A 15,053-nucleotide genomic window follows, 5' to 3' on the forward strand; every position below is an offset into this window, starting at 1 on the left:
TATGAATCTTGCCCTGAAGAAATAATGACACTGAACAAATCCAGTTCCTCTCTTACTTGCTGTCACTCCACCACAGCATTTTCCTTGTATGGTAATGTTAGATATAATACCAATATATTTCCCACCACCAATCAGTCTGAATTGATGTGAATTGCTTTGGCCCAGGTTTATCTGATGTGGATCTATATCAGGCTTTCATTATCAAATTTGAACTTAATTCTTATAGTTCTTAATCTGATTTCTTTTAGGATTGGTTCCAAGTATAGCCCTGAAAAATGCAATGTATTTTTGAAACAGCAATAAAACAAGAACTGAAGCTTTACAAAATAAACCAGTTTGACATTCTAAAATAGGACAAGGATTTGATTTTTTAAAAACCATGTTTAAAGATAAGGCTGCTCCATTTAAATTTCTACAAGTAGATTTCTATAAGTAGAAAAAAGACTGCCTCTTTTATGAATGTGGACCTTTTTAGAAAAATAGCTTAAGCACTTTTGTTCTGTGTTTTAAATTATTCAGATTTGATAGCTTAAGATTTGATACGGCACATAAGATGCTTTGAATGTAAATACTGAATTTAATTCCGGTCTTTAATGCAGATGTATCTGTGCAATGAACTTCTCCTGAGATCGGAGAATTTCTAAACAACTGTTTGTTCACTGATGGGTCTATGGATCATAATAAATATTGTTATTGTTGTCAGAGGCGGACCTAGGTAATTTTCAATGATAAGCAAACAGTATCCCCCCCCCCCAAACCAATCACTAATATATATTTTCTGTTCATCGTGGGAGTTCTATGTGCCATATTGGTTCAATTCCATCATTGGTGGAGTTCAGAATGCTCTTTGATTGTAGGTGAACTATAAATCTCAGTAACTACAACTTGCATATGTCAAGGTCTATTTTCCCCCAAGAGCGCCCCTGGGCAAAATCAACTATACTGCAAATGCTTACTTTGCGTAATGGTTGAGCCACCCCTGAATGTCGTGTGAATCTAATTGGGGTTTCATACAAAGACCAGTTATATTACAACAGAGTTCAAAAATCGACTAGACCAGTGGTACTCAAATTCTGGTCTTCCAGGTGTTTAGGATTTTTTAAAAACCATGTTTTAGATGACACATCTAAAATCACCTCCTAAAATTCCTGAGCATTAGCATTAGGACTTCTGAGATGTGTCATCTAAAACATCTGGAAGACAAAAGATAGGGAAGCATTGCATTAGACCAGGGGTCCTCAAACTAAGGCCCGAGGACCGGATACTGCCCTCCAAGGTCATTTACCCAGCCCTCACTCAGGGTCAACCTAAGTCTGAAATGACTTGAAAGCACACAACAACTACAATCCTATTCATCAGCCAAAAGCAGGCCCACACTTCCCATTGAAACACAAATAAGTTTATATTTGTTAAAATGTTATTTTAATTATTGTATTGTTTTTAAGTGGTGGGATTTTTTTGCACTATAAATAAGGTATGTGCAGTGTGCATAGGAAGTCATTAGACAATTGCACAGTTCACAAAGACATGCTTCAGGGCTTTCTGAGTTAATGGTGAATGGAAAAATGCATATACTTCCATCAGTGACTCTGGCATCATGAGTGTCCCTAATGCAGGAGTAGAAACCATATGTCTTGCTAGAATCCACAGTTGACCCAAGCAACATAACCAGTGTTGAGGAGCATTGAGAGCTGTGGGTTCAACAATTTCTGGAAGACCATATGATTATAGATGACAATGAAATCTGGCACACAATTTGCTGATACTAGATTATTTCATGTTCTGAAGGAGTGGCATTCTCAGGTCATGATTCCTTTTCTCAAACAGAGATGGTCCTCTTGAAATTTACAGATATATTTTACATGTGTGGTTTTAGAGGACATTTTGCATATACAAATAACATGCTTTTGTATTAGAGTGTGTTGTAGAAGAATGTGTATTATTTTGCCTGTTATTTCTTTCACAAAATCTACTATTATATATTAAAAAATCTGTTATGTGCTGTGATCAAGTAAAACACATGTGGGTTGAATTATATTCAATTTATGTAACACTACATATAGGACTCCCTCCTCTGCTCTAGCAGTTTGGAAGGTGAGATAGAAATATTTACATAGATACATAACACATGTATACATTAGGGGATAATACTATTTAAAGTAAAATATTTAATGACAGAACAGGGGAAAATGAAACTTTGGGCAACAGCTATTTTTATAACAATTGTAATAGAAGTTGCAGTGGGAAGTAAAATGACTTGTTCCAGTTTTATGCATCATTTCCCTATGCACAAGGAATATTAATAAACAGTGCCTTGCAACTTGCTATTGAGAGAAACTGTTTCAGCATGCTACATCAAGCCTAATCTTAACCAGAATATATGTTCACAATTCATGGTTTCCTTCATTGGTGAAAAAAGGACCCCTGGGGACATCAAAGTTTATTCAATATTCAAACAAACAAACCAATATTACAAATAGGTAAACAGTAATGAATATATAAAAACTGGAACAGCTTTGAAAGACTGTTGCTCTATTTTTGCTCCCCAGTCTCTAATGTGAAATTTGAGGAAGTAGCACCACACTATTACTGCTATGAGATCAAAATATGGAACGTTAGAGTTCAGCAGTTAAAATAGAAGTCCCAAGACTAGGCTGTGCTAGGCATTTTCTCACATACTGTTTTTTAAGCAATCTTTGAACTTACTGGAAACAATGAATATTTGGTCTGTTTCAGAATTCATTTTGTCCAACTTCTTTCTACTCTATTTTCTGAACACTAAAGAATGATGACCCCTGGGGAACTAACATCATTGTTAGAAACTAACATCATTGTCATGATACACACATGGTTTATTCTTCAGTTAAGACATTTAGGGTTTATCTACATTAATGATGATAATGATGTGCCCATCTCAGCTTCCGCACATGGGGAATTTCCAACAAATATCCCAATTTTTATTTGTTCCTTAAGTCAAGTTTGCTCAGCTTTAAGTAGATTTGAGGGATATTCCAAGGATTGTAAAATACTCCAAGATATCCTATAGCTTCACAGCTATCTGGGTAGCTGGATTTGATATATTTTGTCCTGATCCCATATCCAAATAAATACCACCGATACCAGCACCTTTCCCTGTTCTGATCACCACAAAATGTTCAAACTACAGGAGAGCATTTTTCTTCTATTGGTATCAACAACACATTTCCAATTCATATTAGAAAATCAAATTTGATTGCCACACCATAACATGTCAAAAAGAGGTTGAGGAAAACAACAGAAAATAATCTCTTCATTTAATTTGACAACAGCAATGACGAAAATAACAAGATCCACTAGGGACACTGAAGTGGTTTATAACCCACAAGCAGGCGAAAAACTGGCATGGTTCAATGCGGAAATCTGAGAAGTCTTAATAGAAAAAATTGCCTTCTGGTAAAGACTGAGATACTAGTTTTTCATCCACAACTGAGAAGTAATTCTACTTTTCTGAGTTTCATCTTCTAACCGCAGTAATACAATCTGGCTAGAATAATCTATCATGGTGTATACTGCGTAAATTTACATATACTTACATGCATAGCAGAAGTGCTAAGAAACTCTGTTAATAAAATGCAAAGATGTGTCATGAGACCCTGGGAAAAACGCCCAATGTATATTAGTACACCTTATTCAATGTTCTGTTGTACATCAATCACTTTTCTGGCTCTCCTATGTAGTAATGTCAAAAGCAGTCCTTTATTGGATATGGGCATTCTGGAACTACCCAATTCTAATTCCTGCAGACATGTCCATTTTCAAAGATATATGTCACTGATAGGACTCAGGCTTTTCCTTTTTTTTCTTCATAAAATTATACCAACCTGTATACCACAAGATCTCAAGACAATGGAAAAATAAATCAAATTAAAATGGTGTAGAATGACTTCAAACAATTTTAAACAATAAAATAGTTTTAAAAATATTAAAAATATAAATGATATCTGCAACTGTCCCCAAAAGAAATTGGAATGCATAATAGGTCTAAATTTACTTTTGCCTTTTCATCTTTGATGGCCCACCATATATCAACATGAAGATGTGGATATGCCCATTTGGCTATTGATTCAGAGAGAAATGTAGATAACATTTTAAAGATGTAATTTCCATAAATGAGCTTCTAAAATACAAAGAATTCAGTTCATATTAGAGGAAGAGGATATGATTTAGTGGAATGGCTTGTTCTGATGATGCCCATAAAGATTCTTTCTGTTGGATATGGTTTTTCATGACCATCTAATTAAATCCTTCACATTGACTTTTCTAATCTGATCAAGACACTTTGATTTATATCAGTATGCTTTCAGATTGCTTTTACATGTCTGAGAAGTTTGGCTTGACAGATGAAAATAATCACTGAGTCTTCTCATGATGATTAGAATGTAATGAGTTCAATTCCCAGTTAAGCACAAAACATCTTCATTTGACTGCAGTATCAAGCTGCCAGAACTGACTTTAAGGCACATGGTGGAGAGAAATAAAACAATTTCCCCAAACACTATGTTCTGTGATAATGTCAGAATTGACACTCACCATCAGAACATGGAAAGCTGTCAACAAACTCAAACACATCCATAAGACTCATGCAGATAAGTCTGGCCTCCCACTATTTTAACTTCAGTGAAATGTCCAGAATCATCAATTTGAAAGTCAGTTTAATATCAATTTCCCAGAAATAAATCACCATCAGCAGTAATATTTCTCACGGTTGTTTTCCTCCTCTTTCTAACAGTCTGCTAAGAACAAATGACATAGATGAAATAGAAATTGCACTCACGCTGCAGAACTGTTCATGTTATTGGAACAGAAAATGTCAGGGACTGGAAATGAAAACAGCAGCTGATTACCTGTGTAGGATTTGGTTTTTCATTGGACAACTCCCCAAATTTCCAAAATTGAGTCCATTTGTTGTTTTCTTTTCTTTTGCCTTCTTTTATTGTGTGATAGCTTTCCACATCTGATTATAAAAGGTAATTGCTTTCTCTTTTCCCCACTTTTTTCCTATGTGGACCTGATTGGGGGGAAAAGGGAAAAAAGTTTGCAATTGTAAATCTTTTCCATTCACATAACCTTCCTCTAATAAATGTACTGGTGAACTTGACAATAGATTTTATACACAAAATTGGGTTCAACATAATAAAACTTTTGGAAAACAAGAGCAGAATTACTTCATTAATTTATTTATTTGCAGTATTTATCTACTGCTTTTCTCACCCCTGGATGGGACTCAAAGCAGTTTACAAAAATAATGGCAAAATTCAATGCCTTACATATATAAACCTTGTTGGAAAGAAGGAGGATTCTTACAGTGAAAATTAAATTACAAGATCAGAAAATCTACCTAAAGATTGGATGAACATCTTTACTGCAAGAACCATTCAATAGTGTAGATTTTCCTTTAAACAGAAGTTAGATGGGCATCTCTCAAGAGTTGTGTTTTCTGCATTGGAGGTTGTTGGACTAGATGACCTTTATAGTGCTTTCCAACTTGATGATTCTATCAAAACTATGGGTACATTTTGACAAGGCAGAAATGGTGATGCTGATACAAAATGGAATACTCCACATCAGCATCACCGGCTGTACAGACAAATGACCTTATTTTACCTTACCTCTCCCCCCCCCCCAGTCATTTGTAGTACCCATAAGACAAAAAAATAACACTGGACTCTGTTCAATGCCTGGAATGAGGATGTCCAGAGCACCATGGTGGTAAAGAAGGGGAAAACAGGAAGGAGGAATTGTCTCCCCTCCTTTTCTCCCTCCCTTCTCTGATTGCCTTCTTGGGAAATTGAGGAGGCACTCTAGGTATTATGACTGGATTTCTGAAAACAACATAATTTTCCATGACAGTTCAAGACCAGAGGGAGGCATTGAGGGGTAGACAGAGATGGCACCTGGACATCTGGAAATACTTTTCATGGGAATGGGCGAACGAACATTTGGAAAGAGATTCTGGAAGAATGCCTTGAACTGAGTTGCTATGAAGATGAGGGAGGAGGGTTAGGGAAAGAAGTAGAAAACTTTCATGTGTAAACTTCATTTGCAACTTTTTGATGGCTGGAGTAACATAGGTAAATGAAAGCTATTTTTCAGGACTTCCACTTTTGAGAGACCTATCTTTACTAAAGAGGTTCTGCAGTTGCTCATAGTAGGTGCCATTCCATGCTCAGGCTGCCTAAGCCTGAGGAAGGTGGGGCAGTACTGTAACTAATAGTAGCCACTTCCAGAATAGGGAGAGACATAGTTGATTATACACATCCAAAGCTGTGGGTTACTCTAGAGTTTGGGGAAAGCTCCAGAGTCCAGAGTGTACAGCTACTACTGTCAATGAAGTTCAAGGCCACTTTTGAAGCCATGGTCCCCAATATGCTAAATTAGCTCTTGTGCATCACGTATGTCTTAACCAGCAATCTATCTGGTCTGGCCCAGCTACTGCTGGGGGCAGGTTTCCAGCAGAAGAGTACTCTTCCCAATATTTCTAGGATGCTTGGAAGGGTTAGCCAGTCTTTGTGACAAGGAAATGATCCTATGCTTAAGCAATTAGAGGTTGAGGCTGGATGAGATGAGCTTCAGCTGAGACTTCCAAAATAAAGAAGCCTCCAGGGAGCAGACACTTAGTACCCTTGTCCTGGACTTTGGCTCTGCTGCCCATTGGTTGGATTTCTGGATTCCGACCTTCATTTCTTGTAGTCTTGCTACAGACACTGTTTGTATTCTTGAATTCCTGACTTTGACTTCTGGACCATGACAACTGAATTCCTGGATTTTGATTTATGGACTTCAGTTTATATTCCTGATTACCTGGTTTGATATCTAAACTGTAGCTTTGGTTTGTATTCCTGAATTCTCGGTCTGATTTATGATCCCTGACAACTGAACTCCTGCATCTGAATAATGGACTGTGACCTTGGCTATTGTTTGTTGTTGTTCCTGACTTGACATGGTATTCTGCATCATCTCATCATTATCAGTTTGTGTTTTTGCAAATATGTTATCTTGGCTGGTCCTTGAAAGACTTAAGACTTTAATTTTCTTTATAATTGAAATATGGTCTTTGGCTTATCTTTCTTGTTCTTATGTAAACCTCAGCCCTGATACCTGGACCACAGCATACAACAATGTAGCCATCACAGAGCTGAAGTGTCCCTCCTTCAGCAGAAATTACCAGTGAATAGGCATCCTTGGTTTAGTGTATCCACTGTTGAAGTAGTTCACTCATTATGATTCTTGACAGCTCCCATAAAAGGCAAATATTGTTTATGCTCATTTATAAATATAATTTTCATTAAAAATTGATCCCAAAATCATGGGGTGACCTATTCACAGGTCAATGTAACTATTGTACTTTAAATATTATGAAAAAAAGGAACTACCTCTTCTCAGAGTAGAGTGGCAAATGGTGACAGTTCAGTCTATCCTGGAAGAACCTAAGAGAAGCACCAACACTCTCAAATTACTCTGTCAAAGTACTGCTTACAGCACTTTATGAATGGTTGGGCAAAAAATGGCTGCAACAGCATCCTGGGGCAGCAAGCCCCCTGAGGCAGCGTTAAAGCTTTTCCCTCTCCATGGAATGACCCTCATCCAGGAGTCAAATCAACATCCAAAACTTTGGCTGCAAACCACCTTTTGGTTTCACGGTTATCATTCTCTTTCTTTGATGCATAAAATGGATCTTTAATACATTACTTATGTGTATCTTTTTCTCCCCACAGAAGAAAAAACTCTCTTATCAAGACAATTTATTTCTGGTAATTAAAAATACCAACTGTCTTGGCCATTTGAATTACTTGGGGAAAAAACCCAAGATTTTGAATGGTATTAGAAAATAATTCTTAAACATACATTACGTTTAATGGAAAGTAGAAAGCCACTATGTCAAAAGAGTCCAGTTAGGTATTTTCCAATCTCTCCAGATTGTTTTATTAAATCTAAAATGAATTTCAGATCTTTTATTACTTGTACCAGCCATCACTATATTTCATTTTCAGGAAGAAGGTTACATATTGTCTCTGAAAAATGCATCCAAGGAAGGACAAGGAAGGATCCATTTCCAGGCAAGATCAAATATATCTATTCGGCAGTGAGCTATTAAAAACCACTACTCAGATGATATTTGTCCTTGTCTTTCATTTTCAAGAATGACAGGATGATAACAGAGGATGCTCTGTCACTTGGATCAAAATGCAGTGCTCCCAAATATATTCCCGAGCAATAGCCACTATAATGAAAAATTGAAAACACCTATGGTCACCCCTTTCACCAGCCTATGGAAAGAAAAGTAACCATTGTCATTACAATGACAAATATTTTTTGTCCATTGTCTCCCTTCATATGGTTTCCAACTCTTGGAAATCATTGGATTTCTTTTTAAAATGGTTCAAGGGTGGGTGGGTACCTTTGTCTTTTTTGAAGCTCAGAGAGTGTGACTGTTGCACACCAGGGCGATTATGAGCACCTTTGAACCAACAAACACACTAATGTTCTTCAAAAAGCAAGCAATTTATTGTTAAGTCAGAAAGCAATTGCCAAAAGGTAAAATGCAATCAAATACGGTTGCAAGAAATCAGGAAACTGTGCATAAAAAATATCAGCATGAACATGGATCTTGAGCAGGAAATCACATGAGTCTCAGCATGAAGTAAATACACGAAACAGGCATGAAGCTAGATGCTGGATTCACTAAAGAACAGGGTTGCAGAGTCCCTATATTTATTCACAAAAACCTAGGCAAGATCATTCCGATTCCCATGAGAATTATCTTTCAAACCCTTTCTTTCTCTTATCCTGGCAGAATGCCTAACTCCCTGGTCCAGATAGCAATCCTGACATATCTGCCCTCTAAAAGATTGCCTCCTCCTCCGGGTTGCTCATTAGCATATTCCTTTCCCTTTCCCTATCTACAGTCTCAGGCTGGTTCACATCAGACTATATCAAAACATGTCTGCTTTGGGAACTAGGCATCCCAGAATCCTTTCTTTCACTCTGGCTAGCTGTATTTTCTAGGCTATCTTCTGCATTCACAAACCCCTGAGAATCTACAGAGTCCTGTTCATTAAAATCAAACATGGAAACCTCTGCAGGGTCCTGCTCTGAAGGGTACTGAACATAATCATATTCTTGAGGCACTGAAATAATCCCAGGCTGGGCTCCTACAGTGACCCAGAGGGTTTCCATGGGCAAGCAGGGATTAAACCCTCTCTCCAGAGTCAAATACTCTAACTACTATACCACACTTAAATAAATATAAAACAATTAAAATGGTTACTATTCTTACTACTACAAAAACACACTAGTGAAATGGTTACTAAAATGGTTATAAATAATTATGCAGAAGAAAATTTGAACAATGCCATCTACTGGACTGTGTTACAAAAATACCCTCTTCTTTGTACCATCTTGTTATTGCATCAATAACCAAAAGAGAGCACAAGAAGCATAATCACAGCCCATATATTATTCCTCCTTTGCCACCTAAAGGAGCCATATTACTATAACTATGGAGGTATCTAAATGCGTTAACCTGCAAAAGCTGTTTGTTGCTACTTTCCAATCACAATTAGCTAAATGATCATTATTAGAGAACCTAGATAAGTTGTTTAGTTAATTCTAAGAGCAAATCGACACTAATACTTAGGTTGGGGTCAATATAAAAAGTGTTCCATGGGGGCTCCCTAAACTGCTGCAGAAATGGGAGTCCATGCCAACCTTCAGAACCCAATGCAGTTTGGTGCCACTGGGCGGGGGGGGGGGGGGCAAGTGCCCCCCCATATCATGGTGGTTTCTTGCTGTGACATAGAACCTTCAACCTACTTGTTTCCCATCACTTCCACTGACATCAATCAGAGTGATGGGGCACTAAGTAAGAGGGAAGGTGGATAGAAGGAAATCCCATTCCTCTCCCCTTTCCTCTAAACTGTTCCCATCACTCCAGCTGAAATCAGGGCAAGCAACAGCACACAGGAGACTGCCACAACTTGGGGATGGGGGGGGGGGGGAGGAATGGGGACTGCCATCCCACATCCCCAGGCTGCCCAAGCCTGGGGAACACAGAATTGCAGTGGGCAAGTTGTGGCCAGTTCCAGTTGGGAACCAACCCAACTGTCCCCGCTGATGCAAAATCATGGGAAAGTCCAAATTCTGAAGCAGAATTCACATTTTGCCCCAACTTTTGGAAAGGCTACCTTAATGTTTTTAATCTGTTATTATTCTATGTGTTTATTTGTATGACTGTTTTAATTGTATTAGTTGACAGGACATGTTTTATGGTTATGTATTAAATGGCATTGAATCTTGCTAGAGTTCTAAGCCACCTTGAGTCCCCCTATGGGGGTGAGAAAAGCGGGGTATAAATTAAGCAAATAAATAAATAAGGTCACATTGAGGTAGCCTTGCTTTGCATTATCACGGATCAACCATATGTGAGGTTTAGTCAATACAGGACTGATCCTAATCTACACCAACCTAAGTAATCAGCATAGATTTGACCTAAGTAATATCTCTTGGCCCATGTGCCTCCAACATTCCTTAAGATTGGGTGAAAGAATCAATTCTGCTTCCAATAACATAGCATTTTTACCCTCTTCCTACTAATGAGCAAGGCTGTAACAGGGGCCTGTGTCAGGGCTTTTATGTCACAGGCTCAGACACTGGTGGGAAGGAGTGGAAATGTCATTTTCCTTTTACCCAGATTGGAAGTGGAGTGGACCTCCTTTGCCCAATCTTGCAGCTGGCTTTTAAGGTGAATATAGCTTTCCAGTAAGGCTACATTATTTTATTAAATCCAGACCAGTTATAAATCTGTAACTGTAGGTAACAAATCTGTAATTGCAATAATGAATACAACCCAAATTATTTATTTACAAAAACAACTTATTTGTAACTAGGCACTTTCAAGCACAAAATGATTCCAGGACTTCATTATCCAGTTCAGCTACTATCTGAGTCAACACAACAGTCAGAAAATAGTATCAAGCACATTAGCTGAATAACTATAATGATGAAAATTTCCTACCCTGATCTAATAAAGCTACAATGCAGCAATGGTGGATTTTGCATGATCTGGACAATTACCACTTTTCTTCTAAAGAGTGTGAAATGAGTATTATGAAATATCCCTTATCCCCAGTGCCCCAACATAAACAAGAGACCATCTCATCTTTTCCACATTAAGATGAATCACAAATGCTTGGCTGAGATGCTATCTATTCAAAACATTCAAGAAGAAGCCAAATATGAAAAATATTTTTCAAAAATAATTAATTGCTTACTAATTGGTGCAAACACTTTATTGTAGATGAGGAGGCCCCAAAAGTTCCATCAGGCAACATGTTTTAAAGGACACAGACAGGACAAACAGGAACTAACAGAACATATTAAGCAAGTGAGGTAGCCTACATATATTTCTGCAGGGGTTGTTTTTCATTGTGTCCCTCATTTTGCGTTCCATTTCTACTTCATCCTCAATTTCAAACAAAATCTACAAGAAAACCCGAGTGCATTTTGTGCATCTTTTTCCTAGAATACATCTTTTTATATAAAATTTTCCCAAAGATATGTTTATTGCAAATACTTCTCATTAATAAGTAAGCTTGAAACAGTTCCGATTAAATAGCTTATCTTGAAAATGAGAACTCTGGATTGATTGTTGATGAGTATGACTGAGGAAGAAAACCTTGGTCAGTTGGATAATAAAAAAATATCTGTATATTTTTGTCTTGGGGCTCTTTGACACCAGGAAGAATGGCCTGGTGTAAATCTGGTTCAGAGCAGTTCTGGATCCAGCATGGACATACTGAATCTGGGATCATTGCTCAGATGGGATGGGTCTGCATCCGTCTCGTTGGGTGATCATGGAGTTATATCCAAGTGCCTGGTCACTAAGGTTGTGTCTGCTAATGTCAGAAAACGGCATCCATACCACCAGCAAGAAAGATTTTTGTTTGTGTCAAACGTGCCCTGTTCTGACATCACAGATGCCACACGTGATGCCAGGCACTTGATAACAAGGAGTAGCAGCAGTAGCTACATGGAAATGAGCTTTCCCCTGTTGCTTAATGCAGTAAAGGGTGATGTTAGTAACATCCATATAGACACGAGAGCAGGCTGAATTGGGCTACTGGGATACTCAAGCCCTGGGAAACTCCATGCTTTTGAGCAAAAGGGGGCAAAAACTTGCAATATCTGCTCTGGACAGATATTGCAAAACTGCTCATTATGAATTCTTGCAGACATAAGTCCACTTACAAAGTCATAATTTTGCAAGTGAATTCTGGTTTTTTGTTTGTGTCAAGAATGACTTGGGAAACTCCCAGTCATTTTTGGTGTGAGATAATTGGCCATCTGCAAGGATGCTTTCCATAGGATGCCAGGATGTTTTACCATTCTGCATGAGAAGCTGGAACTGACAGATGGGAGCTCACCCCACTCCCCAGATTCGAACCACTGACCTTTCAGACAGCAGTCGTGCAAGCACAAGAGTTTAACCCATTGTGCCACTGGGGGCTCCTAGTGAATTCTGGTCACAATTATTAAAATACAATTAAATTACCAATGAAAATAAAACCAGTTAAAATGGATCCAGTGAAAACTGTCGGATCCATTAAGGTCAGAAAAAATAGAATACTATTAAATGTCAGCAAAAACAGGAAATAGTGTCACTTGCTGATACAGGAACATCAAGAAGAAAGTCATCCCTGGGATGAGAATTCTAAACTCTGGACATAGCCATGCTATCTTCAAATGTGTTTGGAAAAGTGTATGTGTGTGTGAGGGTACTCTAACAAGTTACAGAAGCAGTTCTCTAACAAGGTATTTCTCTGAAAATCTAAATGTCAAGGATAGACTCACATTGCAATATACTTCCATGTCCCCAGATTCCCATGAACATCTTCATCAATTGTTTAATGGCTAGCTCTCATTGTTTTGGAATGAAAACAGAGACATATGCATGGAGAAGAATAAACATTTTCTTTTATTTATTATTCATACTTATTTTGAGTGGAAGGCATAGTTATAAACTAAAGTTCCATTTGGCATCATCATTATTTGTGTCATTAACATAATTCTCTTCTTTGCCTATAAATAGATCTTGTCAGTAAGAGTGTGTTAGATAAACTAAACTTAGCTGGTATATTTCTCTGAACATAAGGCAAGTGTCTATTGATGCTTCAACCAGATGTTGTTATGCTGCCTATATAACATTCCGAACAAATTGCTACATAAGAAGTAGAAATTGATTTGGCCACAACCCAGAGATCCTTGTTCCTGACTGTAGGCTGTGAGCATGTTGCTTCACCCCTGAAATACATACTTTTGGGGGGGGGGAGTGCTTCATTACCATGCTTTAATCACATGTGACACCACCTTACTCAGAAGCACCTATCTTTCTGCTGCAAGGAATGAATTTATTTCCAGCACTGAAAATAGCAAGCGTGGTGGGTGTGATCCAAAATTTGGCAGAAAAGTATTGTGAAACAGGTGTGGTTTCTCTTGCCTATCAAGTTAGACTGAGGGATTGAGGGGCATAGGGCTCCATTTGTTCATTTAATCTGAATCCATTTGGACATCCCTTTTATCACTTCTGGTTGCCTGGGCATCCAACTTGTCACCAGTGGTAATATCCAGACAGTTAAAGTTCGCAATAGCATTCTGTTTAAGCAGTCTTTAAATATTGGTATCTTAAGATTTTTATATAGGAGAAGAAGTGGACTAGCTGTTTGTCTTTTTGGTTAATTATATGTGATCATAGATATGCAAAACCATTACTGTATTTACTTGAATCTAATGCTTGCATTTTTGAGCTTGTAGGGCTGTGCATGGATTCGTTGTTCAAAACGAGCTCCGTCTCTTTCATCCAGCCATAACAGCACAGGCGCTGTCACTATTTCTTTTTCAGGCACAACAGACCACGTGGCTGGCGAAAATGTCTGTTTTCCCTTTATTTCAGCTACACATGGAGCATACAGAAGCAGCTATACAGGTTTCCCTGTGAGGCTGTGAGCTTTGCTGCCTGTGTGAGCCAGTCAGAAGAAGAAAGCTGCTCACATGCTCCATGTTCTATCTCAGTGCCTTTGCTGCTCTTAGGATCACTTTGCTTGCTTTTGGTGCACCTCTTTTGGACTCAATTCCAATATTTCCCTTTGGCAGTTTCATTTATTTTCCTTATCTTTCATTCCTTCTTTTTTACTATTTTGCTAGGGTAGTGCAGATGGGTGTGTGTTGGGAGGGGAGGCTGTGAAAGGGCATTGGGGGTGTGTGTTTAAATACTGGAGTGGTTTACAGTATGATAGCCTGGCTCTTTTGAGTCTTTGTGGGGAGAATTTAAGTCCTCCCCAGGTCTAGTTGAAGGATACTAGGGGAAGGGACCCCAGAAAAAGTGGTTTCTTAAGTCTGATGCCTTAACCCAGGTCTAGTTGAAGGATATTAGGGAAAACAACCCCATAAAAGGTGGTTTCTTAAGACTGATGCCCTAAAATTGTTGGAAAGGGGAGCCTCAGAAGTTGGTGTTCCAACTCTATTGTTTTTAAAGAAGGAATTGTAAGCAGGCAGCAACTGCAATGGGCATATTACAAAGATTGTACCTTTTGCATTACATTTTGTCAGCAAATACTATTTTTGGTTTTGAGATTTTGAGGTGTGCAATAGATTTGATGGCACATTAGACTCGAGTAAATACGGTACTTTCATTACATATTATTTCATGCAATGTATCATTCATTATATTACATTACATTGCAGGTAGTAATGCTTTCACAAGATTGACCCTTTATATATTATATATTTCTGTAGCAGGGTTCTCTTTACTTAACACACAAAGGAACTTAAGCTTCACATTTGTGACTACATCTTTGGGCATTGCTATATATAACACTGTTTGTAATATATTTATAAATAGCCAGAATGGATATCCATTATTCATACTGGGATTATATCTAACAGAAAGCATACCAAACCTAACAGAGCACAATCTCTTTCTTATCAACATGATTTATCTTCATCATAGCTATTTATTT

The 15,053-nt window shown here is 37.9% G+C and overlaps 1 protein-coding gene across 5 annotated transcripts in view; it reads right to left on the minus strand.

Annotated features, from left to right (window-relative positions):
• LRRC4C (leucine rich repeat containing 4C) overlaps positions 1-15,053 on the minus strand; it is a 1,028,842-nt gene that overhangs the window by 488,978 nt on the left and 524,811 nt on the right. For 4 of the 5 annotated variants that reach the window (XM_060764573.2, XM_060764590.2, XM_060764606.2 and 1 more), the window contains one exon: positions 4,884-5,047. The exons of the other annotated variant lie outside the window; for it this stretch is intronic. The gene's annotated coding sequence lies outside the window, so the exon portion shown is untranslated. The remainder of the gene's footprint in view (positions 1-4,883; positions 5,048-15,053) is intronic. 5 annotated transcript variants of the gene reach the window in all.

The sequence above is a fragment of the Anolis sagrei genome, chromosome 1 (genome assembly GCF_037176765.1).
Source record: "Anolis sagrei isolate rAnoSag1 chromosome 1, rAnoSag1.mat, whole genome shotgun sequence".
In the NCBI taxonomy this organism is placed as follows: domain Eukaryota; kingdom Metazoa; phylum Chordata; class Lepidosauria; order Squamata; family Dactyloidae; genus Anolis; species Anolis sagrei.